Source organism: Scyliorhinus torazame, chromosome 24, assembly GCF_047496885.1.
Source record: "Scyliorhinus torazame isolate Kashiwa2021f chromosome 24, sScyTor2.1, whole genome shotgun sequence".
NCBI classification, from domain to species: domain Eukaryota; kingdom Metazoa; phylum Chordata; class Chondrichthyes; order Carcharhiniformes; family Scyliorhinidae; genus Scyliorhinus; species Scyliorhinus torazame.
In genome coordinates this window covers 46,472,727-46,498,605 of record NC_092730.1, presented here as the reverse complement: position 1 = coordinate 46,498,605, position 25,879 = coordinate 46,472,727, and the positions used below count along the sequence as shown (strand labels likewise).

The following is a 25,879-nucleotide window of genomic DNA, read 5'->3' as shown; positions in this document are numbered from 1 at the left end:
TTCCCCTCTCGGACGGATGTGAACAATCGAACCTGCCGGACTATTTACAAGAGAAGACGAATTTTACCCGGAGTCCTGGGATCAATATTAATTCCTCAACCAAAGTCACTGAAGCAGATTATCGAGTCATTAACTGCGCTTTTGCCTGTGTGGTCTCGCTGTGCGTATCTGAGCAGGAATCTCATGTCCTGAGACCAACGCTTTTCCATTGAAAGGAAGGTATTGGACAATCGTGAGGTTGAAAATCTCCTTGGAGAAATTTAACCTCGTGGGGGAAAGGTCAATATCAGGAGTGGGATTCGTATCCACGCTTCCATAAGAGACTGCGACCTGAACTTCAGCGCCTTTGACCGCTCGGTCACCCTGATGCGTTGTCGCCGAAACTAAGATCCGTGCACAAATCGACTCAAATTCTATGTTCATCATCATTTCATTTCAAACAAGATATGCTTATCCTACTTTTGAACACCAGCCATAATCCTGTATCTGAGTGCCATCCTTGTCCAAGCCGCTGGGGGTTAAGGAGCTCCTCATTGCTGCACTGATCAGTTTGCTCCAATCAACCAGGACCGAATTCCCGCTCTACCTGTTCCTCACTCGAAGATATTGAGAGCCTAAGTCCTGAGCGACGTGAAGTATCCAATTGGAGAGTTGCATTCCGGCGAATGGAATCTCTCTCCACAGCTGCTTCCGGTGCTGTTTTCACCGACAAGTAGCCGAAGAATGCCTCCTGTGTCCAAACAGGAGAACGTTCGTCCAGGAGAGGCGCCAGAAGAGTGTTCTGGGAGAAGTCAACTTAGTCACCTCGACTATACTGTGGGTAGCTGAAGAACAGGTGTCAAAGAGCGGATCAGACTGTAAGCTAAACGTTGATACTGATAAAGAAAAAGGTAGATGTGCTGCTGACAAACAGCGACTTGTTTGCGTTTGGTGTGAGTGAGAATATTAATAGCAGAGAATGGTTTCGATCCATCGACTTCTGTGTTAGGGGTCCAGCATACGTCCGCTGCGCCACTTTGCTCGTAGTTGATTTGCTCTGGGGTCGGACTTGAAGCAAAGCTTGAAGAAATCAGTAAGAGCGTGATCAATGTTCCCAGAGAGGTGAAACTGCCGTCCCGAACTTCATTCTATGAAGGTGATTCCAGTCATTCCCCACTTTCTCATCAGAACAACGTCACATAATAAATCACATCCCCTTCACAGAACAACCATTCAGCACGAAAGTAAATTATCTGAAATTTGCTGACCAGAATCAGTGAGCTCAAACGTTTGTTCTTGTTGAAACAAAAAAATGAGGAAGTGAATAGTTGTGTGGCTACCGCAGGGCAGTAATGTTGTAGCTCCTGGTTTAAGGAGCAGAGTGCCGCAGCGGAAGCGTGCTGGGCCATTAGCCCGACGTCAGGGAATCCTGGCTATTCTCTGCTATTTACATTCTCCCTGACACGAAAAGAAAACATAACTCACGTTCCTGTTTGTTTTGCAGCAAATACCTTTCAGAATCCTTCTTGCAGTCTCGTCCCAGGAATGAAGGAGACAGCATGACACAGTACAACGTTGCAAAGCTCACACAGAGGGAAGCACAGATAAAATGCTTTAAAGTCTCTGCTCAATTGATCCTCAAGATAAACACTTCCAAATTCCACCAATTCCATTGGGAAATGCATGAATATCGATTGTTTAAATTTTACATACATCTAACACCTCTCCGTCCACCCGGTCACATTCTATCACCGACAGTTCATGTGAATCTCCCCCGCTCTGTTGCGGTTCTGTGTCGTGGCCAGTAGATGTCAACACACTGTGGTAGAGAGAGGTTCACAGATTCGAGTGAGACACAACTGATAAAAATTGTTTTTATTATATTAAAGTTGGGACGGCGGGATCTCGAAGAAGATAATATGTGGTGATGATCTATTCTTATATTTTGGTTGTGTTGAAGCCGTCAACATGTTGTATGTGGGAGTGAGGTGCATTCTCTCTGCACTTCTCTGGTCCCGTTTGTAAATGGGGGATTCCTGTTACTCTCAGGTAATGTGTGAGAGTGTAAGAGACATTCTGAACCTGTCAGTCTTCGTCACTATATGTGCCTGTGGATACGTTGTCAGTGGAACCGCACCGTGACACCAGTTCTTCAGCGACCCACAGTACAGTTGAGGTTACCGGGATGACGTTTCCCATAATTCTCTTCAGCCACCTCTCCAGGATGAACCTCCTCCTGTTTGTAGACTGGAGGGGTTCTTTGGCTACTTGCCTGTAATAAGATCGCATATAAAAATTCCATTGAAGTAAATGAGTTGTATCATGTGGTTAAGGAGACGCACAATAACCCATTGTACTCTGCACACGTGGGTTCAAATCCCATCCTCGTCTGTCATGTGTCTGTTGTGTCTCTGGTCCACTTCATGAGCATGAAGTACAAATGCTGTGATTTTTTGCTTTGGTTCACGGGCTTGGCGGGTGGTGAATTCGGCGAACACTGTCTGTGTTGAAACCACATTATAAAAAGGTGAGAAAGTTACTTATTTCACTCCCTGACTTAATTGCGCATACATTCTGAGTTGGAAACTGTTTCTTCGTCTCAGTTTGAAACTCACAAAGTCGCGCAAAAGGTAAGTTCATAAAATAAAGAAGCAGACTTCAGCCATTAGACCCATCGAGTCTGCCCAGCCATTCTATCGTGGCTGATATCTTCCCCATCTGCGACCTACAATGTTACAGATGAAGAGGTCGATTGCGATATCAGCAGGAACACCTTCTCCCTAGAACGCATGATCTCGGAGCGGGAGTAGGCAATTTAGCCTCCTGAGCCTAACACCTTCCATGTGATGTTGGTTGATCCCATCCTGGCCTCAACTCCACCGTCTTCCCGTTCTCCGTATCCCTTCAACTCCTTACCAATAAAACTCTCTCTACCACCTCCTTAAATTTACTCACTCTCCCTGCATCCAACGCAATCTGGGGTACCGAATTCCACAGAATCATAAACCCTTTGGAATAAGTAGTTTTCCCTCAAATCTTTTTTCACATTGCAATCTCTTATTCTAAGATCATGACCTCCTCTTTTAGAATGCCCCACAAGAGGAAGCAACAGCTCCACGTCAACTTTTTCCATACCTTTTGGCATCTGATACACCTCAATTAGATAATGACGCATACATTCTGAGTGTGAAACTGTTGGCCAGTCTTCCTCAGTTTGAAACTCACGATGTTGCACGATAACATCCGATTCAATGGCCGGGAATCGAACAGGGACAACTGCTTGGAAGAAAACTTTGCTCACCACTCTCCCACCGTCGCTGCATTTCCAATTTTGAACACCAGGTGGAATAGAAGGAGGCAGATACATTCAATCAGTTCATGGATGCAAAACGAATTAAGGCATATTGCCATGCGTACTTGTGGGACGAAGTGGCCGAGTGGTTAAGGCGATGGACTACCAATCCATTGTGCCCTACACACGTGTGTTCGCGTTCCATGCTCGTTGATTTTAAATCCACTTTTCTCGGAAGTAGGCCTCCTTTTTCCAAGATGGATATGCAATCACTGATCTGACAATCTATTCCAAGTTATCAGGCCAGATTGCATCGAGTTGGGTTAGAGGACGGTGGAACGGAGGCAGACGTGTTTGGGGCTTAACCGCTCTTTGACACCAGTTCTTCTTCGGCTACCCACAGTACAGTCCAGGATACCGGGTTGACTTCTCCCATAATTACCTTCTGCCACCTCTCCTGGATGGACATCCTCCTGTTTGTGCACTGGAGGGTTGCTTCGGTCACTTGTCTGTGAGAAGGTCAGGTGTTAAAGTTCCATGAAGTAAAGGAGTTGTACCACGTGGTTAAGAGGATGCACAAGAAACCTTTGTGCTCTGCGCACTTGCGTTCGAATCCAATCCTCGTCTGTAACGTATCTGTTGTGTCTCTGTTTGATCCACTTCATGAGGGTGACGGAAAAATGCTGTGATTTTTAGTGTTTGGGGCTTGGAGTTGTGAATAATCGAACACTTTCCATATTGAAACCACTTTAGAAAATGACGAGAAAGTTACTTAATTCACTCCCCCCCCATAATTGCGCACACATTCTGAGTTGGAAACTATTTCTTTCCCTCAGTTTGAAAGTCATGAAGCGGCGCAAACGATAGATTCATCAGATAGATGAGCAGTATTACGCCATTCGACCCATCGAGTCTGCCCGCCATTCGATCATGACTGAAATGTTCATCATCTGCTACCTGAAATGTTACGGAACAAGAGATCGATTGAGATATCAGCCAGAACACCTACTCCCGAGAACTCATAACATTGGAGCTGGGATATGCAATTTAGCCACTTGGGCGTAAAACCTTCCATGTGATCTTGCCTGATCAAACATAATGGCCTCAACACCACCGTCCTGCCCGTTCTCCAGAACCCTTCAACTCATTACCAATAAAAGTCTCTCTAAGTCCTCCTTAACTTTCTCACTGTCCCTGCATCCACCACACTCTGAGGAAGTGAATTCCACAGAATTACAACCCTTTGGGAGAAGTAGTTTTTCTTTTTTAAATTTGCAGCCTCATATTCTAAGATGATGACCTCTCGTTTTAGACTACCCCACAACAGGTAACATCAACTCCATGTCTACAATATCTACACCTTTTCGCATCTTAAACGCCTCACTTAGATAATCCGTATAAATTCTGAATGAGAAACAGTTGACCAGTCTTCCTCACTTTGAAACTCAGGATGTCGCGCAAAAAAATCCGATTCAACTATTACTGCGCTGGCCGGGAATCGAACCGGAGTCAATGGTTTCAAAAGCAGCGATGCTCACCACTATACCACCACCACTGCATTTCACCCGTCGAATACCTGGTTGAATAGAAAGAGGCAAATAATTGCCATCAGTTCATGGATGCAAAACGAATTAAGACGTATTGACGCGCCAAGTTGTGCGACGAGGTGGCCGAGTGGTTAAGGCGATGGACTGCTAATCCATTGTGCTCTGCACACGTGGGTTCGAATCCCATCCTCGTCGATTTTTCGCCCATTGTTTCTCGGAAGTGGAATTCATTTTTACACGATGGATCTGCAATCACTGATGTGACAAACTATTCCAAGTTGTCAGGCCACTTGCATCGAGTTACGTTAGAGGAGGGACGAACGGAGGCACGAACGGCGGCAGACGTGTTTGGGGCTTAACTCCACATTGCCACAATTCTTCTTCGGCTACCAACTGTGCAGTCGAGGTTACCGGGTTCACTTCTCCCATTATTACCTTCTGCCACCTCTCGTGGATGAACGTCCTCCTGATTGTACATTGGTGGGGTGCTTCGGCTACTTGTCTGTGACAAGATCAGATATTAAAATTCCATGAAGTAAAGGGGTTGTTCCACATGGTTAAGGTGATGCACAATAATCCATTGTACTCTGCACACGTTGATTCAAATCCCATTCTTGTCTGTAACGTGTCTGTTGTGTCTCTGTTTTGTCCACTTCATGACGATATAGAAAAAAGGCTGTGATTTTTAGCTTTTGATTAAGGGCTTGGCGGGCGGTGAATAGACGAACGCTGTCCATGGTGAAGCCAAATAATAAAAAGCTGAGAAAGTTACTTTTCACTCCCTGCCCTAATTGCGCATAAATTCTGAGTTGGAAACTGTTCCTTCCCCTCAGTTTGAAACTCAGACTCGATGGGTCGAATGGCTTAATTCTTCTCCTATATTTTATGAACTTATCTTTTGCGCGACTTCGTGAGTTTCAAACTGAGGAGAAGGAACAGTTTCCAACTCACGAAGTCGCGCAAAAGATAAGTTCATAAAATATAGGAGCAGAATTAAGCCATTAGACCCATCGAGTCTGCCCCGCCATTCTATCACGGTTGATTGTGCCAGTTAGAAACTTCTAATATTCTAACAATTATTTGGGAACTAGAATCGTCTAATATTCCATTCCCTGTGTAGGTTAGAAACTTCTAATATTCAAACCTCCACCTGCTTAACTAGAAACTTCTAATATTCTAGCATCGCTTTACCCAGAAACTTCTAATATTCTAGCCCTCCACGTTGCGCGCCATGAAGTTAAAACCTCACCACTATTCTTAGAATTCCCCCTGTACCAGAAAAGGGTCAAGATATTCTAAATGATGAACAGGGATTCTCACTCCCTGACTTCTATGCAGACTTAGGTGGGCGCTATTCGGGTCAAACCAGTGTTTCATGTTATCCCACGGCATAACCCATGTCTTCAGAGAAGATTCTGTTTACTTTCCACTCAGGTGCTTCACTCACGGGTCCGGCTTTTCTAAGTAGAGTAAAGTAAACTTTCTAATAAGCACTCTTTCAGGTTATCAATTTAAGTTCGTTTTAATTTCAAATTAAAAGATGTAATCACTGTTTTTACAGAAAAGTAATAAGATCTTTTCTTTGCATCTTCCTGGTCAGTTGTTAGACCTTCAAGTCTGCCTTGACAATTTTCTCCTGTAACTTTTGTTTTTTTCCTGATGGATTCGCTGTTCTGCTCGGCTTCCGTGTTCAGTCCTTCCCATGACCGAGGGCAGCTATGAGAGCTGGCTGCTGAATTATTAGGTATTATATAGCCCTTTGCGCAGCCTTAGTTTCTACATGGCATTTATTGAAATGTAGCTGTTGCTTGCCGACTGTAGCTATTGCAAGCTCCCTGTCGTTGAACTAGCTTATTCTGCTTGACATGTAATACTTTTGTTTGGCAGGTAATATATTTATTTGTTGCTGCGTCAGCAACTTTCTTGATATCTGTCTTTAGTGATGTTTTTTCTCAGTCTAAATACTGGATATGAACTCGTGTTCAACGAAGCAGTTCGCCTCTGCACTTCCACTGGTCAGCTGGTGTCAACGGCAGGTCGCCCCCTATATTTCTAACCTTATCTGGCTTGGACCTATACCCTATGACCTGATTATTTGCTAAAAGATTTTTAACGTCAAAAATGTGTAAATTATGGGATAAACGTGCCACCTCATGTGTTTCGTAGCTGGAAAGCAGTTGTCTCATATTTAAGTGGCGTCAGCAAGGTTTCCCGCTTAACCTTCTCCCCCAATTTAAACCTAAGATCCTGGTTGTTCCTTTTTTAATTGTTCAGTAAAATAATGCACTTCTCGGGAAGTGTGAAATACTGTTCCCGTTTATATAACTTAAGATTTTAAATTGATTGAATGTCTTTTTAACTTTAAAACCATGTTGAGTTGTCCATATCTGTTTTCTCTAACGCCTGCGAAGCTATCTGTATTTTAAACAACCTGCGGCTGTTAACCCTTTGTGGGACCTTTCCCTTTCATTTCAAATCTCTGTCTTTTCCAGGTTCACATTCATGGTTCAAATGATATATTTTTTCATTATAACCTGTTCCTCACACGAAGGTATTGAGAGACGAAGATCTGAGCGACGTGAAGTATCCAATTGGAGAGATGCATCATGGCGACTGGAATCTCTCTCCACAGCTGCTTCCGGTGCTGCTTTCACAGCCGACGAACCCCTCCAGTGTCCAAACAGGTGAAAGTTCATCCAGTAGAGGCGGCAGAAGGGAGTTCTGGGAGAAGGCAACTTAGTCACCTCGACTATACTGTGGGTAGCTGAAGAACAGGTGTCAAGGAGCAGATCATACTGAAAGGAAAATGTTGATACTAATAAAGAAAAAGGCAGATGTGCTGCTGGGTGATAGCGACTTGTTTGCTTTTGGTGTGAGTGCGAATACAAATAGCAGACGATGGTTTTGGTCCATCGACTGCTGGGCTATGGGCCCACCACGCTTCCGCTGCGCCACTCCGCACGTGGTTGAGCTATTCGCGGTCGAGGTCGAGGAATCGACTCACAGGGGGCCAATAAGGAAATAAAGCTTTATCGAGCAATGAATCACAATAGAAACCGAGTCCCCAACTTCCCCTCTTGGACGGATGTGAACAATCCAACCTGCCAGACTATTTACAAGAGAAGACGAATTTTACCCTTCTCTTGGGATCAATATTAATTCCTCAACCAGACTCACCGAAGCAGATTATCGAGTCATGAGCTGGGCGTTTGCCGGTGGGGTCTTGCTGTGCGTATTTAAGCTGAAATTTCATGTCCTGAGACCAACGCTTTTCTATTGAAAGAGAGGTAATGGATCTTCCTGAGGTTGAAAATCTTGCTGGAGAAATTTAACCTCGTGGAGGAAAAGGCAATATCAGGAGTCGGATTCGAGCCATCGCCTCCAGAAGAAACTGCGACCTGAACGCAGCGCCTCAGACCGCTCGGCCATCCTGATGCGTTTTCGCCGAAACTAAGATCCGTGCACAAATCGACTTAAAGACTATCTTCATCGTTATTTCATTTCAAACAAGATATGCTTTTCCTACTTTTGAATCCCTTCCAGAGTCCTGTGTCTGAGTGCCATCCTTGTCCAAACCGCTGGTGTTTAAGGAGCTTCTCATTGCTGCATTGATCAGTTTGCTCTAATCAACAAGGTCCGAATTCCCGCTCTACCTGTTCCTCACACGAAGGTATTGAAAGTCTACGATCTGAGCGACGTGAAGTATCTAATTGGAGAGTTGCATTCTGGCGACTGCAATAACTCTCCACAGCTGCTTCCGGTGCTGCTCTCACAGACAGGCAGCCGAAGAACCCCTCCAGTGTCCAATCAGGTAAACGTTCATCCAGTAGAGGCGGCAGAAGAGTGTTCTGGGAGAAGTCAACTGAGTCACCTCGACTGTACTGTGGTTAGCTGAAGAACAGGTGTGAAAGAGTGGATCAGACTGAAAGCAAAACTTTGATACTAATAAAGAAAAAGGCAGATGTGCTGCTGACAAACAGCAACTTTGTTCCGTTTGGTGTGATTGAGAATATGAATAGCAGAGGATGGTTTCGATCCATCGACCTCTGGGTTATGGGCCCAGCACGCTTCCGCTGCGCCACTCTGCTCGGTGCTCTTTATTACCGTGGTCGGACTTGAGGCAAAGTATGAAGAAGTCTGTAACAGCGTGATCAATGTTTCCAGAGAGATGAAACTGCCGCCCCGAACTTCATTCTATGAAGGTGATTCCAGCCACTCCCCACTTCCCCATCAGAGCAACGTCACAGAAGAAATCAAATCACCATCACAGAACAACCATTCCGCACGAAAGTAAATTATCTGAACGATGCTGACCAGAATCAGTGTGCTCAAACGAGTATTCTTGTTGAAAGAAAAAAATGAGGCAGTGAATAGTTGTGTGGCTACCGCAGGGCAGTAATTTTGTAGCTCCTGGTTTCAGGAGCAGAGTGCCGCAGCGGAAGCGTGCTGGGCCATTAGACCGAGGTCGAGGAATCGAGGGTATTCTCTGCTATTTACATTCTCCCTCACGCCAAAAGTAAACATAACACACGTTCCTGTTTGCTTTGCAGCAAATACCTATCAGAAACTTTCTTGCAGTCTCATCCCGACATTAGTCCCAAGAATGAAGGAGACAGCATGGCACATTACAACATTGTAAAGCTCACACATAGGGAACCACAGAGAAAATGCTTTAAAGTCTCAGCAGATCTGACAGCATCTGGAGGGAGAGAAATGAGCTGACGTTTCGTGTCCAGGTGACCCTTAGTCAAAGCTGCTCGGGAAACGTTATCCAGTAGTACCCCACAGAGGGGCAATATAGATATAGAACGAGATCCAGTAATAACTCACAGGGGGCCAATAAGGAAATAAAGCTTTATCGAGCAATGAATCACAATAGAAACCGAGTCCCCAACTTCCCCTCTTGGACGGATGTGAACAATCCAACCTGCCAGACTATTTAGAAGAGAAGACGAATTTTACCCTTCTCTTGGGATCAATATTAATTCCTCAACCTGAGTCACTGAAGCAGATTATCGAGACATGAAATTGCCGGTGGGGTCTTGCTGTGCGTATTTAAGCGGGAATCTCATGTCCTGAGACCAACGCTTTTCCATTGAAAGGGAGGTATTGGATCTTCCTGAGTTTGAAAATCTTGCTGGAGAAATTTAACCTCGTGGAGTAAAAGGCAATATCAGGAGTGGGATTTAAACCCACGCTTCCAGAAGAGACTGCGACCTGAACGCAGCGCCACAGACCGCTCGGCCATCCAGATGCATTGACGCAGGAATTAAGATCCGTGCACAAATCGAATAAAGTCTGGCTTCATCTTTATTTCATTTCAAACAAGATATGCTTTTCCTACTTTTGAACCCCAGCCAGAGTCCTGTATCTGAGTGCCATTCTTGTCCAAACCGCTGGTGTTTAAGGAGCTTCTCATTGCTGCATTGATCAGTTTTCTCTAATCAACAAGGTCCGATTTTCCGCTCTCCCTGTTCCTCAGACGAAGGTATTGAAAGTCTAAGATCTGAGGACGTGAAGTACCCAATTGGAGAGTTGCGTTCTGGAAACTGCAATCTCTTTCCACAGCTGCTTCCGGTGCTGCTTTCACAGACAAGTAGCCGAAGAACCCCTCCAGTGTCCAATCAGGTGAACGTTCATCCAGTGGAGGCGGCAGAAGAGTGTTCTGGGAGAATTCAACTCAGTCACCTCGACTGTACTGTGGCTAGCTGAAGAACAGGTGTCAAAGAGTGGATCAGACTGAAAGCAAAACTTTGGTACTAATAAAGAAAAAGGCAGATGTGCTGCTGACAAATAGCAACTTGTTTCCGTTTGTTGCGATTGAGAATATGAATAGCCGAGAATGGTTTCGATCCATCGACATCTGCGTTATAGGCCCAGCACGCTTCAGCTGCGCCACTCTGCTCGGTACTCACCATTTTTGTGGTCGGATTTGAGGCAAAGTTTGAGGAAGTCTGTAACTGCGTGATCAATGTTCCCAGAGAGATGAAACTGCCGCCCCGAACTTCATTTTTTAAAGGTGATTCCAGTCACTCCCCACTTTCCCATCAGAACAACGTCACAGAAGAAATCACATCACCTTCACAGAACAACCATTCAGCACGAAACTGAATTATCTGAACTATGCTGACCAGAATCAGTGTGCTCAAACGTGTGTTCTTGTTGAAAGAAAAAAATGAGGCAGTGAATAGTTGTGTGGTTACCGCAGGGCAGTAATGTTGTAGCTCCTGGTTTAAGGAGCAGAGTGCCGCAGCGGGAGCCTGCTGGGCCATTAGACCGAGGTCGAGGAATCGAGGGTATTCTCTGCTATTTACATTCTCCCTCACGCCAAAAATAAACATAACACACGTTCCTGTTTGCTTTGCAGCAAATACCTATCAGAAACCTTCTTGCAGTCTCATCCCGACATTAGTCCCAAGAATGAAAGAGACAGCATGACACATTACAACATTGTAAAGCTCACACACAGGGAACCATAGAGAAAATGCTTCAAAGTCTCAGCATATCTGACAGCATCTGGAGGGAGAGAAATGAGCTTACGTTTCGAGTCCAGATGACCCTTAGTCAAAGCTGCTCGGGAATCGTTATCCAGCAGTACCCCATAGAGGGGCAATATAGATATATAACGATATCCAGTAATAACTCACAGGGGGCCAATGAGGAAATAAAGCTTTATCGAGCAATGAATCACAATAGAAACCGAGTCCCCAACTTCCCCACTTGGACGGATGTGAACAATCCAACCTGCCAGACTATTTACAAGAGAAGACGAATTATCTTCTATGTGGCATATAAGGAAAGTAGGAAGGAACTTAAGCAAGGAGTCAGGAGGGCTAGAAGGGGTCACGAAAAGTCATTGGCAAATAGGGTTAAGGAAAATCCCAAGGCTTTTTAAAAAGCAAGAGGGTAGACAGGGAAAGGGTTGGCCCACTGAAGGATAGGCAAGGGAATCTATCTGTGGAGCCAGAGGAAATGGGCGAGGTACTAAATGAATACTTTGCATCAGTATTCACCAAAGAGAAGGAATTGGTAGATGTTGAGTCTGGAGAAGGGGGTGTAGATAGCCTGGGTCACATTGTGATCCAAAAAGACGAGGTGTTGGGTGTCTTAAAAAATATTAAGGTAGATAAGTCCCCAGGGCTAGATGGGATCTACCCCAGAATGCTGAAGGAGGCTGGAGAGGAAATTGCTGAGGCCTTGACAGAAATCTTTGGATCCTCGCTGTCTTCAGGGGATTTCCCGGAGGATAGGAGAATAGCCAATGTTGTTCCTCTGTTTAAGAAGGGTAGCAAGGATAATCCCGGGAACTACAGGCCGGTGAGCCTTACTTCAGTGGTAGGGAAATTACTGGAGAGAATTCTTCGAGACAGGATCTACTCCCATTTGGAAGCAAATGGACGTATTAGTGAGAGGCAGCACGGTTTTGTGAAGGGGAGGTCGTGTCTCACTAACTTGATAGAGTTTTTCGAGGAGGTCACTAAGATGATTGATGCAGGTAGGGCAGTAGATGTTGTCTATATGGACTTCAGTAAGGCCTTTGACAAGGTCCCTCATGGTAGACTAGTACAAAAGGTGAAGTCACACGGGATCAGGGGTGAGCTGGCAAGGTGGACACAGAACTGGCTAGGCCACAGAAGGCAGAGAGTAGCAATGGAGGGATTCTTTTCTAATTGGAGGGCTGTGACCAGTGGTGTTCCACAGGGATCACTGCTGGCACCTTTGCTCTTTGTAGTATATATAAATGATTTGGAGGAAAATGTAACTGGTCTGATTAGTAAGTTTGCAGACGACACAAAGGTTGGTGGAATTGCGGATAGCGATGAGGACTGTCTGAGGATACAGCAGGATTTAGATTGTCTGGAGACTTGGGCGGAGAGATGGCAGATGGAGTTTAATCCGGACAAATGTGAGGTAATGCATTTTGGAAGGTCTAATGCAGGTAGGGAATATACAGTGAATGGTAGAACCCTCAAGAGTATTGAAAGTCAAAGAGATCTAGGAGTACAGGTCCACAGGTCATTGAAAGGGGCAACACAGGTGGAGAAGGTAGTCAAGAAGGCATACGGCATGCTTGCCTTCATTGGCCGGGGCATTGAGTATAAGAATTGGCAAGTCATGTTGCAGCTGTATAGAACCTTAGTTAGGCCACACTTGGAGTATAGTGTTCAATTCTGGTCGCCACACTACCAGAAGGATGTGGAGGCTTTAGAGAGGGTGCAGAAGAGGTTTACCAGAATGTTGCCTGGTATGGAGGGCATTAGCTATGAGGAGCGATTGAATAAACTCGGTTTGTTCTCACTGGAACGAAGGAGGTTGAGGGGCGACCTGATAGAGGTATACAAAATTATGAGGGGCATAGACAGAGTGGATAGTCAGAGGCTTTTCTCCAGGGTAGAGGGGTCAATTACTAGGGGGCATAGGTTTACGGTGAGAGAGGCAAGGTTTAGAATAGATGTACGAGGCAAGTTTTTTACGCAGAGGGTAGTGGGTGCCTGGAACTCGCTACCGGAGGAGGTGGTGGAAGCAGGGACGATAGGGACATTTAAGGGGCATCTTGACAAATATATGAATAGGATGGGAATAGAAGGATACGGACCCAGGAAGTGTAGAAGATTGTAGTTTAGTCGGGCAGCATGGTCGGCACGGGCTTGGAGGGCCGAAAGGCCTGTTCCTGTGCTGTACATTTCTTTGTTCTTTGTTCTTTGTTGAATTTTACCCTTCTCTTGGCATCAATATTAATTCCTCAACCAGAGTCACTGAAGCAGATTATCCAGTCATGAACTGGGCTTTTGCCGGTGGGGTCTTGCTGTGCAAATTTAAGCAGAAATCTCATGTCCTGAGACCAACGCTTTTCCATTGATAGGGAGGTATTGGATCTTCCTGAGGTTGAAAATCTGGCTGGAGAAATTTAACCTCGTGGAGTAAAAGGCAACATCAGGAGTGAGATTCGAACCCACGCCTCCAGAAAAGACTGCGTTTTGAACGCAGCGCCTTAGACCGCTCGGCCATCCTGATGCGTCGTCGTCGAATCTAAGATCCGTGCACAAATCGACTTAAAGTCTATCTTCATCGTTATTTCATTTCAAACAAGATATGCTCTTCCTACTTTTGAACCCCAGCCAGAGTCCTGTATCTGAGTGCCATCTTTGTCCAAACCGCTGGTGGTTCAGGAGCTTCTCATTGCTGCATTGATCAGTTTGCTCTAATCAACAAGGTCCGATTTCCCGCTCCACCTGTTCCTCAGACGAAGGTATTGAAAGTCTAAGATCTGAACGGCGTGATGTGTCCATTTGGAGAGTTGCATTCTGGCGACTGCAATCTCTCTCCACAGTTGCTTCCCGTACTGCTTTCACAGACAAGTTCACAGACTGTACTGTGGTTAGCTGAAAAACAAGGAGCGGATCAGACAGAAAGCAAAACTTTGCTACTAATAAAGAAGAAGGCAGGTGTGCTGCTGACAAATAGCGACTTGTTTCCGTTTGGTGTGAGTGAGAATATAAATAGGCTTGTAACTTGCTGGCGAGGCCGTCGCCGGTGATGATGACGTGGCGTGGACTCGCTGAACCAGGTTCAGGAGCTCGAGCACCGAGCAGAGACGCTCTGTCAGGCCCGACGATTTCAAACCACAGTGTTGCCTTGATCGCCTTGTTGGATACCCCTAGTTGACAGGAACCAGTGGCAGCTATGGCATTGCCATTGTAGTCATTGAACTGGCAGGCCGGTGGAAGAATGCTTGGTCTGGCACGCATGGTGTCGAGGCCGGATTTTGAGATGAGGTTCGCTGATGCGCCGGTGTGAAGTTTGAATCGGATGCAAGCCTTGTCTCATTTCATTTCATTTCGTTTTCATTTCATTAATTGTGTGGACATCACACCACCCGTCGATCCACACTGAGGATCGAGAGGCGTTTCTCGTTGTGGTGGAAGGCAGCGCATGTGTAGTTATGATGTCCACCCGGTATGGGGACCTGACGCACTCAGCATCAGGGTCTGTTGGGCTGTCGGGATCGGAATCTGGCATGCCTTGTTGTATCGAGCGGACACTTCTGCGCCGCAGCTGGGATCGCTGGCTGCTGAGCGGTGGAGCAGATCTGCAAAGGGCTGCATAGTGGCCAAGCTTGCCACACTGTAGACACCGGCGTCCTTTTGCCGGACATTTCCGCTTTAAGTGGGTGGAGCCACAATTCGGAGATGTCATGACGCTGATGGCAGGGCATTCCGTGCGCCATCGCGCATGCGCAGTACGGTCGGTCGACGTACGCACCTGTGCAGTCGTGTTTTCGGCCTCGCCGTCCACTCGGTCATGGCGCACCTGCGCAGGGACCTGGGAAAAGCGCACAAAGTGACCTCTCTCCTCGATGCTCAGGCCCTGCATTTGAACAATGGCCTGCACCCGTTCCGCCTCGTGGGAGGCCGGTTTTGCAGTTTCTGCCGCCCTGATGTGGGAGTAACGATTCTTAGCATGCTCATGGATAACGCATGTCTCGATAGCAACTGAGAGGGTCAACTGTTTGACTTTCAGGAGCTGCTGCCGAATGGAATCGGAGTGGACCCCGAAAACGATCTGATCCCGGATCATGGAATCAACCATCGAGTCATAGTTACATGACTGCGCTAGGATGCAGAGATGGGTCACGAAGGACTGAAAAGGTTCATTCTTACCCTGAAGCCTCTGCTGGAAAAAGTACCATTCAAAGCTCTCATTCACCTCAGTGTCGCAGTGGCTGTCAAACTTCAGCAGGACTGTTTTGAATTTTGTTTTGTCTTCGCCGGCAGCGAACGTAAGGGAGTTGTAGATGTGGATGACATGGTCCCCCGCGGTGGAGACAAATAATGTGATCTTCCTGGCATCCGATGCTGCTTCGAGGTCGGATGCCTCGATGTACAGGAGGAACTTTTGCTTGAAGATTTTCCAATTGGCGCCAAGGTTGCCGGAGATGCGGAGCTGCGGAGGAGGCTGGTGTTTTTCATTTCACCGGATGGCTGCTTCCTACAGCTCCCCACCTGGAAGTCGGACCGGCCATACACTGCCCTCGAGGGGGACAGTCGCCTCAACCACTTCCTTAGGGTTCAGTATCACAAATGGGATCTCGGTCTTCCAAAAAGAGATGGACCAAGTGGTCGACCAGTACGGTTTGTGGGCCACCTTTCCGTACTTATAAAATGTCACCATCTGCGTCCATGACCAGCAGGACTACGATGCCAACCTCGATAAATTCCTCCGCACTGCCACCCTTCTCAACCTGACCTATAACAAAGAGAAGTGTGTGTTCAGCATGACCCGGTTAGCCATTCTCGGCTATGTAGTCCAAAATGGTCTTCTCTGACCCGACCCCGAGCGCATGCGCCCCTTCATGGAACTTCCCCAAGGCCCTCAAACACTGCCAGGGCTTCTTTTCCTACCACGCTCAGTGGGTCCCAAACTATGCCGACAAGGCCCGCCCACTCATTCAGTCCATCCAATTCCCCGTTGCGGCCGAGACACAACATGCTTTCGTCCGCATCAGAGCAGACATCGCCAAGGCTGGGTTGCGCGCAGTGGATGAGTCACTGCTTTTCCAAGTAGAAAGCGACGCTTCAGACGTCGCCCTGGCTGCCACCCTTAACCAGGCAGGCAGACCCGTGGCATTCTTTCCCCGCACCCTTCATGTCTCTGAAATTCGACACTCATCCGTCGAGAAGGAGGCTCAAGCTATCGTTGAAGCTGTTTGAAGCGGCATTGGAGGCATTACCTGGCAGGTAAGAGATTCACTCTCCTTACGGACCAACGGTCGGTAGCCTTATTGTTCAATAACACACAGCGGGGCAAGATCAAAAATGATAAAATCTTGCGGTGGAGAATCGAGCTCTCCACCTATAATTACGAGATCTTGTATCGCCCCGGTAAACTCAACGAGCCTCCAGACGCCCTCTCCCGAGGTACATGTGCCAGCGCACATGAGGACCAACTCTGGGCCCTACACAACAGCCTTTGTCACCCGGAGGTCACCCGATTGTACCATCTGGTCAAAGCTCACAATCTGCCCTACTCCGTCGAGGAAGTAAGGACAGTGACCAGGGTCTGCCAGGTCTGTGCGGAGTGCAAGCTGCACTTCTACCGGCCAGACCATGCACGCCTGGTGAAGGCTTCCCACTCATTTGAACGCCTCAGGGTGGATTTCAAAGGGCCCCTCCCCTCCACCGACCATAACACCATATTCTCAGTGTGGTCGATGCGTACTCCAGATTCCCCTTCACCATCCCATGCCCCGATATGACGTCTGCCACCGTCATCAAGGCCCTCAGCACCATCTTCGCTGTTCGGTTTCCCTGCTTACATCCACAGTGACAGGGGATCCTCATTCATGAGCGATGAGCTGCGTCACGTCCTGCTCAGCAGGGGTATAGCCTCCGGTAGGATGACCAGCTACAACCCCCGGGGAAACGGGCAAGTAGAACGGGTGAATGGGACAGTTTGAGGGCCGTCCCGCTGGCCCTATGGTCCAGGAACCTCCCAGCCTCTCGCTGGCAGGAGGTCCTCTTTGACACTCTGCACTCCATCCGGTCACTATTGTGCACCACCACTAATAACACACCCCATGAACGTGTTTTTACCTTCCCCAGGAAGTCCACATCTGGTGTGTCGCACCCTACTTGGCTCGCTGCTCCAGGACCGGTCCTTCTCCGTAGGCACCTCCGACTCCACAAGGCGGACCCCTTGGTGGACAGGGTTCACCTGCTTCACGCCAACCCTCAATATGCCGACGTTGAGTTTCCCGACGGCCGCCAAGATACTGTCTCACTCAGGGACCTGGCACCGTCAAGTTCCACCCCAACACCCCCCCCCCCCACCAATGCGCCTCCCCGCCCCCCCCCCACCTCTCACCGCGCCGCCAATATTGACCCACCAGACCCCCTCACCTTTTCCGCACAAGAGGACGAAGAGGACTTCTGCACGCTCCCGGAGTTCCCCGATGACTGGCCAGCATCAGCACCGCCATCGGCGCCACCTTTACCTCCGCCAGCACCGACTTCGTCGCCACCATTACGCCGATCCGAACGAAGCACCAAAGCACCGGACCGGCTGAACCTTTGACGGACTCCGGACCGTCAACATGGACTTTTCTTTCCCTACCACTGTACATAATTCCAATAATTGTAAAAAGTTTCATGTCACCCCCGCCGGACTCATTTTTAACAGAGGGTGAATGTGGTGATCCACTGTAATAGGAGATGTAAGATAGGACCTGCCGTCTGGCTCCGCCTAGTGAGAACTGTATAAATATGCATGCCCTCCAGTGCCCTGCCATTTCGCCAGATGCAGCAGGAGGCCTCGCATCTGACTGTAATAAAGCCACAGTTGTCCACAACTTTAGTATTTGTGCAATTGATCGTGCATCAAAGATGAAGTAAAAATGCTGTTATTTTTAACTTTTGTTTGAAGGCTGGCGCGGGGGGCGGGGGGGGGGGGGGCGGGGGGATAGTCAAACAGTGTCGACATTGAAACCACGTTAAAAAACGATAAGTACTTATTTCATTCCCCGCTGTATTTGCGTCTAAATTCTGAGTGAGAAACTTTCTCTTCCTCAGTTTGAAACTCAGCAAGAGGCGCAAAAAATTCCCAATTTATTATTGCGATGGCCGGGAATCGAACCCGGGTCAACTGCTTGGAAGGCAACTATGCTCAACACTATACCACCATCGCTCACTGACTGTAGACGTGTCCTTTTGGTTCTTTAGATCAGTTTGATTAACTGTTTGGTATCAAGTACTTACTTTGCGTAAGTTATTTCACTCCAATTTAAAATGCTCCTGAATGAAAGTGTCCGTGTCGCACGGCTCCTGTTCAGCCAGGAGATGGCACCAGTCCACAATAAATGTACATTCTATGTGTCATTACACAGGACACTTACTCTGGCCTGAGACCTTAACTCGTACCTGTGTCCTGATGCTGTCATTTGCACCCTGTTTAAGTAATCATAGAATGCCTCCAGTGCAGAAGGAGGGCATTCGGCCCATGGAACCGGTACCGACCCTCGGAAAGAGCACCCGATTTCGGCCCAAACGCACCTAACCTTTCAAATACGTCAGGATGGCCGAGTTCAGGTCGCAGTCTCCAGGGGCCAGGGCTCGAATCCCACTCCTGAAAGTGACTTTTCCTCCGCGAGGCACCATCCAAACCTGGAACCCCTCCCGAACAGCACTGTGTGTGTACATACACCAGATGGACTTCCAGCGGTTCCAGAATCCCCTCACCGCCCATTCTCACGGTCAATTAATGATAGATTGTAAATGTTTTGCCGAATCAGCGACAATCAAAGCCAGAGAAACCTTCAATAACCCTCAGAGCAGGAAAGGCAACTCAATGTCCTTTGGCCCAAAAGCAAAATACTGCGGATGCTGCAAATCTGAAACAAAGACAGAAAATGCTGCAAATATTCAGTTGATCCGGCAGCTTCTGTGGAGAGAGAAACAGGTCGTTCCAATGAAAGGTCAGGATGTGAAATGTTAACTATTTCGCTTTTCACAGATACTACAGATCCGTACAGTATTTCCAGCATTCCCTTGTGATTAGCTGAACATCCTCAGACTCTGTAGCTTAATCCGTTAAAGTGTCTGTTCCCTAAAGAAAAATCTGGACTCAAATCCCAGCCCAGCCTTATTCCGTTTGACCACCTGTGCGATTGAGAACTTCCTCCACAACAGGGGGAAATGTGTTGGATTTCTAGTCGGAAAATATGCCTTTTGCAGGGTTAAATTCAGTAGAATATCTACAGAGATTGTAACGCAATGACTGATTTCAGCTGCCATCATCCAGTTGTTAAATCTTTCCACTAGAAACCCACTGGATTTTCCCCTTTGACTTGAGTCCTGCTCCCAGAGGATCAGTTCAGTATTTTCAATAATATAATATTTTGAATGCTCTGTGTCCAGAGAATTGTGACGCTGAAATTGCTCACACTTCTCTCCATTGTTATCTACCCTGCAGGTATTGACTGCACCGTCTAATGGAGACATGCTCACAGGGCTGTGAGAGGGGCTTTCTTTCAGGCGTGAGGCCTCTTTTGGTTCATCAACAGCAACCGGATGCTGCAGAGAAACTCGGAATACCGAGCACCTCTTCTCAGGATGAACTTAATCAGGGACAAGATGTTGTTTGAAGAGCGAATCAAAGGTCTGAAGAATTGGTCTGAGATTCCTGGCGTTTTGTGAAGAGAACAAGGTGGTGGAGCAATGTGACACTAGCAGGATACGAGTTTGGGATATTATCCAGTCTGTGCTGGGAGAGCTGCGGGAAGGACGTTGTCTTGTCTGCCCACCCAAGCTGAATGTTGGGATTGAGGTGGTGATCAGATTCCGAGAGGAGGGTGAAATCCTTTCACTGAGTTTCAAGCTCAGAGTGCGGTTGAGTGTCTTGAGTTACAGGAAGATACAGACGGGATGGTCAAATGGGCAGAAAAGTGGCTGATGGAATTTAACGCTGCAAACTTAGATGTGATCATTTGGTAGGGGGGTTTCACAGTAACTTCATTGCAGTGTTAATATAATCCTACTTGTGACAATAAAGAATATAATATTATTATTATAGGATTAATGTCAATGGCCTGACACTGGGAAGTCCTGAGGAACAAAGGGACCTTGGAGTGTTTGTCCTGAGATCTCTGAAGGCAGACGGGCAGATTAATAGGGTGGTGGAAAAGACATTTGAGATATTTGTCTTTATCAATCGGGGCATGGATTACAAAAGCAGATAGGTCATGGTGGAGTTGTATAGAATGTTGGTGAGGCCACAGCTGGAGTACCGTGTGCAATTCTGGTCACCACATTATAGGAAATATGTGACTGCACTGGATGGGGTGCAGAGGTGATTCAGCAGGATGTTGCTTGGGATGGAACAGTTAGGATATGAAGAGAGGTTGGATAGGCTTGTTTTCTCTCTCACGCAGGGACAGAGATGACTGAGGGGTGATCTCATCGAGGTGTACAATATTATGATAGGTATAGGCAGGGCGGATAGGGAGCACCTGTTCCCCTCAGTCACAAGGGGACACTGTATTATTCTGTGATTCTGTTACTGATCAGGTCTTGGAGGTATCGCTGCTGTATTCCCAGGAGGCGGTGGTCTGATTCGGAGAGCAAAAGCTTCCATCGAGGACGGGGTTCTCAATAAGAACAAACTGGAGGTGTGGGATGTTAGAATCTGCTCAGCACTGATTCATTTTTATTCATTGTTGTGTCCGAGAATAAACACGTGGATTGTAGCGGTCCATTAAAAGCAAAAATAGAATTCGGAAATTTCTGGCCAGTAACTTCACCATGTCCACGTTACATCACTCAGCACCCTCAGCTGCATCACATCTGGTCCACGTTTCCTCAGCAGAGAGCAGTTTCACAGCAGAGAGTACATCTCGACTGGAGAGATTGCAGTTTCTCAGCAGAGCGCACAGTTCACGGCAGAGAACACAGTCCCACAGCAGAGAACACAGTCCCACAGCAGAGAGCACAGTCCCACAGCAGAGAGCACAGTTTCACAGCAGAGAACACAGTAACACAGCAGAGAACACATTTCCACAGGAGAGGTCTCTCTCTGATACAGTCTGTGAGTTCTCCCTCAATGCTCTCACCTTCTGACCTATTGCTCACGTGCCCACTCCAATGGTGTTGAAGTGTTTCCCATCAGTCCGTTCAGAACAATCCTTCAGCTGATATGTTGGAAATGTAATTTGCTGACAGAGACTATATTTCCAATATTTCACAACTGGCTGCACATCTGGACCAATGGACAAATACAACCTTCTTCCGTTAGTTGTTGCAGATGTTAAAGGTCCATGAGGTGGTTTGGTGAAGTCAGGTCATTTGGCGAGTTGGCCGAGAGGTGACGGTGATGCGCTGCTAATCCATTGTGCTTTGCATCTGCGGGTTTGTATCCATCCTCCTCGATGATCAATGTCCTGCGTCTCCGCGTTGGGCCACTTATTGAGGGTGACCTGATGATTCATTCAGTGTATCCGGAACTAGGATGGAGTTTAGATTCGGAGTTCAACAGGCCTGAGGAGTGAATCTTCTTGCACCAATCTCTATACCGATATTCCTAATCCTCTGTCTGATAATCGATTTAAATCACGACACCAGCTTTGGGCAGGAGTTTGGCACCATGAAAACTTGCGGCTTCAGAAGCTCCAAAACAGACGCCAGCTTCATCTGGGGCATTGCTGGCAGATTTTGTCTTTCCGGAACCGGCCGCCCAGCCGTGAAAACAAGTCCATCAGGTGACCTCATTACACTGTAAGACGGAGGAGCAGAAGTGGCCCATTCGGCCCATCCTGTCTGCTCCACCATTCAAAGAGGTTATGATTGACCTGATATAATCTTCAAACCCACTTTCCCGCCTTATCCCCATAATCCTTGATTCCCTTACTGATTTAATCTTGCGCATATTAACTTCCCCAGCCTCGACAAGTATTCGCTTAGAAACAATGTTTCCACAGATACACTATACTCTGAGAGAACAAATTACTCATCATTTCTGATTTAATTGGGCGGCCCCTTACTCTGAGATCATTCCCTCTGGTCCTAGACTCTCCCACATGGAGAAACAACCTCTCAGCATCCACCCTTTCAACGCCTCTGAAAATCTATTGAATCAGTGAATTTGAATGGTGAGATTTATTCCCTGTCCCAAAGAGTATTTCAGGCCTCTGGATTCCCAATCCAGTGAGATAATCTTTCATCCCTCTGAACAAAAAACAGTTGATTCAGCTCATTATTAAACATCTTGGGCCAGTGGGCCGATGAATGGCAGATGGAGTTTAATTTGGATAAATGTGAGGTGATGTATTTTGGTAGCTCAAATCAGGGATTGACCTAATCAGTCACTAGTAGCGAGTTGGGGAGAATTACAGAACAAACAGATCTAGGAGTACAGGTTCACAGCTCCTTGAAGGTAGTGTCGCAGGTGGATAGGGTGGTGAAGAAGGCATTCGGAATGCGAGGTTTTTAGCTCAAAATGTTGAATACAAGAGTTGGGACGTCTTGTTCAAGTTGCACAAGACATTGGGAAGACCACACATGGAATATTGTGTTCAGTTCTGGTCACCCTGTTTTCCGAAGGATATTGTTAAACTAGAAAGAGTGCAGAAGTGGTTTACAAGGGTGCTACCAGGACTTGATGGTCTGAGTGAAAGGTAGAGGCTGGATAGGCTGGGACTTTTTTTCCTGGAGCGTAGGAGGCTTATGGGTAATGTCATAGAGGTCTATGAAATAATTAGGAGCATAAATAAGGTACTGAGGAGCATCTGGAACGGGCTGCCATAGGCAGTGGTGGAGGCGGGTATCATTTTGTCTTTTAAAAATCAGTTAGACAGTTACATGGGCAGGGTGGGTATAGAGGGATATGGGCCAAATGCGGACAAGTTTGTCTCGCTTAGTGAAAGAAACTGGGCGGCATTGACAAGCTGGGCCGAACGGCTTTTTCCATGCTGCCAACATCTATGACTCAATCACTCTGTCTGTCTTCGTGACGACATTAGAATTTCCTCCACAGAATTGTATTGAACCGATTGACACATAATATTTTATTCTATACTTGATCCAAGTCAAACAGATACTGCGGATTCATCAGGGCATAAACAAAATACTAGGATGAGAGCGAATTGAATGAAAACAATGTTAGAAGGAATTATATACCATAAAAAGCCCTGCAATGCTTGGATGGAAAGGTGGAACTATGAGCTGAGGAGGGAAAACTCGGCTGTCAGCAAGCTCCACCGGATTTCTGTATAAAACGACCGCGACAGGACACGAACCTGCAATCTTCTGATATTATCATTAGATTCATCGAAGTCAGACGCCTTATCCATTAGGCCACGCGGCCACCGGCAGTAACGTGCGAGCCAATGCTTATCCCATGTGAATAAATACTGTGATCATATCTGTTTCCGTAGAAACCAGTAAAATGCAGAAGGAGGCTATTCGGCCCATCGAGTCTGCACTGACCCTCCAATCCTGCACCCACTCATGAGAGGGGATGGACGGATTTCAGGGGTTGGAATGGGGGCCAGAGTTGCTCCATCGGACCCAATATTCCAGTAGAGGGCAGGTGCGTGAGCTTTCGGAGGGTCAGTACAGACTCGTTGTGCCGAATGGTCTTCATTTGCACAATAGGGATTCTCTGATTCTATGACAGCAGCGGGTTTAGGTGGCGAAGCCCTTGTGCCATACTGCCCACTCCTGACACCATGGAGAAATTCTGATCTCTCAAAGACTGGCGACCAAGGACGTGTAACAAAAAATAATTTATTTACTGTTTGAGCAGCTGCTCCAGGCTTGTGCTCTGAGCGCGATCCGGGGAGAACACCTGATCATTTTAGATGCGGAACACGTAATCACGTGACCATTCGGTCTGCACAGGCCTCCTTCTGTGCTGCCAGTTTCTGTGATTGAATTGCTTTAATTTGGATCTGGACTGGGAAGTTCGGTGCTGTTCCATGTAAAGCAAAAATGAACTTCTAGGATATTTCCAATGTAACTGATTTTCTTCCGCAAACAATTGAATCAGTGGAATTGTGCGTTTCGGGAACTGGGAGTTTCGAGTCTCTCAAGGCTTCTCTCCAAATCCAATGGTCAATTGTAAGGTAGATTCAACCGCTCCTCACATAAACACCGGGGCACCGTTCATCGCAGGAATGCAAGAACTTCCTGGAGTGATTCCTGGCCGGTTTTATAATGTTTTGTACGTTTTATAATGTTTAATGAATGACCTATTGAACCCAGCTGCGATGGTCGAGTGGTTAAGGTGTTGGACTTCCCCAGCAGGTTCGAGCCCTGCTCCCAGCGACTGTGGCCGAAGAATTAATCGGAATTTTAGTAAACGGTTTGACACAAGGTTCGCTGCTTAGCAAATTCTAATCTCCTCAGGAAGAGGGTTAATAATATTTTTGACAGCAGCCCGGTTAGCTCAGTCGGCAGAGCATCGGACATTTAATCCCACGGTCGTGGGTTTGCCAGGATGTTGCCTGGTATGGAGGGCATTAGCTATGAGGAGCAGTTCAATAAATTTGGTTTGTTCTCACTGGAACGACGGAGGTTGAGGGGTGACCTGAAAGTGGTCTACAAAATTATGAGGGGCATAGACAGAGTGGATAGTCAGAGGCTTTTTCCCAGGGTAGAGGGGTCAATTACTGGGGGGCATAGGTTCAAGGTGTGAGGGGCAAGGTTTACAGGAGATGTGTGAGGCAAGTTTTTTTACACAGAGGGTAGTGGGTGCCTGGAACTCGCTGCCAGATGAGGTGGTGGAAGCAGGGACGATAGTGACATTTAAGGGCATCTTGACAAATACATGAATAGGATGGGAATATAGGGATACGGACCCAGGAAGACGACAAGATTTTAGCTCAGATGGACAGCATGGTCGGCTCAGGCTTGGAGGGCCGAAGGGCCTGTTCCTCTGCTGTACTTTTCTTTGTCTTTGTTCTTTGTTGTAAAATCTCCCCTCTTTCCTCTTGTGTAACTGTGTTATCTGCATCTTCACTCTGTTATTGAAAGGTCTTCCCTGATGTTAATTAAACTGCTTTCCGATATTTAAGTATACTCTCTCCCGCTGAACTGTGATTTCTACTGTGGAACCGAGATCTCTACTGTGTAACTGCTCTCTGCTGTGGAATATGATCTCTGCTGTGAACAGTGCTCTGCTGGGAAACGGCGACCTCTCCTGTGGAAATGTGCTCTCTGCTGTGTTACTGTGTTCTCTGCCGTGAACTGTGCTCTCTGCTGTGTTACTGTGTTCTCTGCTGTGAAACTGTGCTCTCTGCTGTGTTACTGTGTTCTCTGCTGTGTTACTGTGTTCTCTGCTGTGGGACTGTGTTCTCTGCCGTGAACTGTGCGCTCTGCTGAGAAACTACGATCTCTCCAGTGGAAATGTACTCTCTGCTGTGAAACTGTGCGCTCTGCTAGGGAAACGTGGACCAGATGTGATGCAGCTGAGGATGCTGAGTGATGTAACGTGGACATGGTGAAGTTACTGGCCAGACATTTCCGAATTCTATTTTTGTTTTGAATGGACAGCTACAATCCACGTGTTTATT

General features: G+C 47.0%; 5 non-coding genes across 5 annotated transcripts; 1 reads left to right on the top strand and 4 right to left on the bottom strand.

The window, feature by feature from the left end:
* The first annotated feature begins 4,931 nt into the window (after positions 1–4,931).
* Positions 4,932–5,013, top strand: trnas-gcu (transfer RNA serine (anticodon GCU)). Its single transcript has one exon. It is a non-coding gene; the product is annotated as a tRNA-Ser (tRNA).
* Positions 5,014–8,834: 3,821 nt separating this feature from the next.
* trnam-cau (transfer RNA methionine (anticodon CAU)) lies at positions 8,835–8,906 on the bottom strand. The gene has a single exon. It is a non-coding gene; the product is annotated as a tRNA-Met (tRNA).
* Positions 8,907–13,750: 4,844 nt separating this feature from the next.
* trnal-caa (transfer RNA leucine (anticodon CAA)) lies at positions 13,751–13,833 on the bottom strand. Its single transcript has one exon. It is a non-coding gene; the product is annotated as a tRNA-Leu (tRNA).
* Positions 13,834–18,429: 4,596 nt separating this feature from the next.
* trnag-ucc (transfer RNA glycine (anticodon UCC)) lies at positions 18,430–18,501 on the bottom strand. The gene has a single exon. It is a non-coding gene; the product is annotated as a tRNA-Gly (tRNA).
* A 5,080-nt stretch (positions 18,502–23,581) lies between these two features.
* trnar-ucg (transfer RNA arginine (anticodon UCG)) lies at positions 23,582–23,670 on the bottom strand. Its single transcript is given in 2 exon segments — positions 23,582–23,617; positions 23,634–23,670. It is a non-coding gene; the product is annotated as a tRNA-Arg (tRNA).
* Between the last annotated feature and the right edge of the window lie 2,209 nt (positions 23,671–25,879).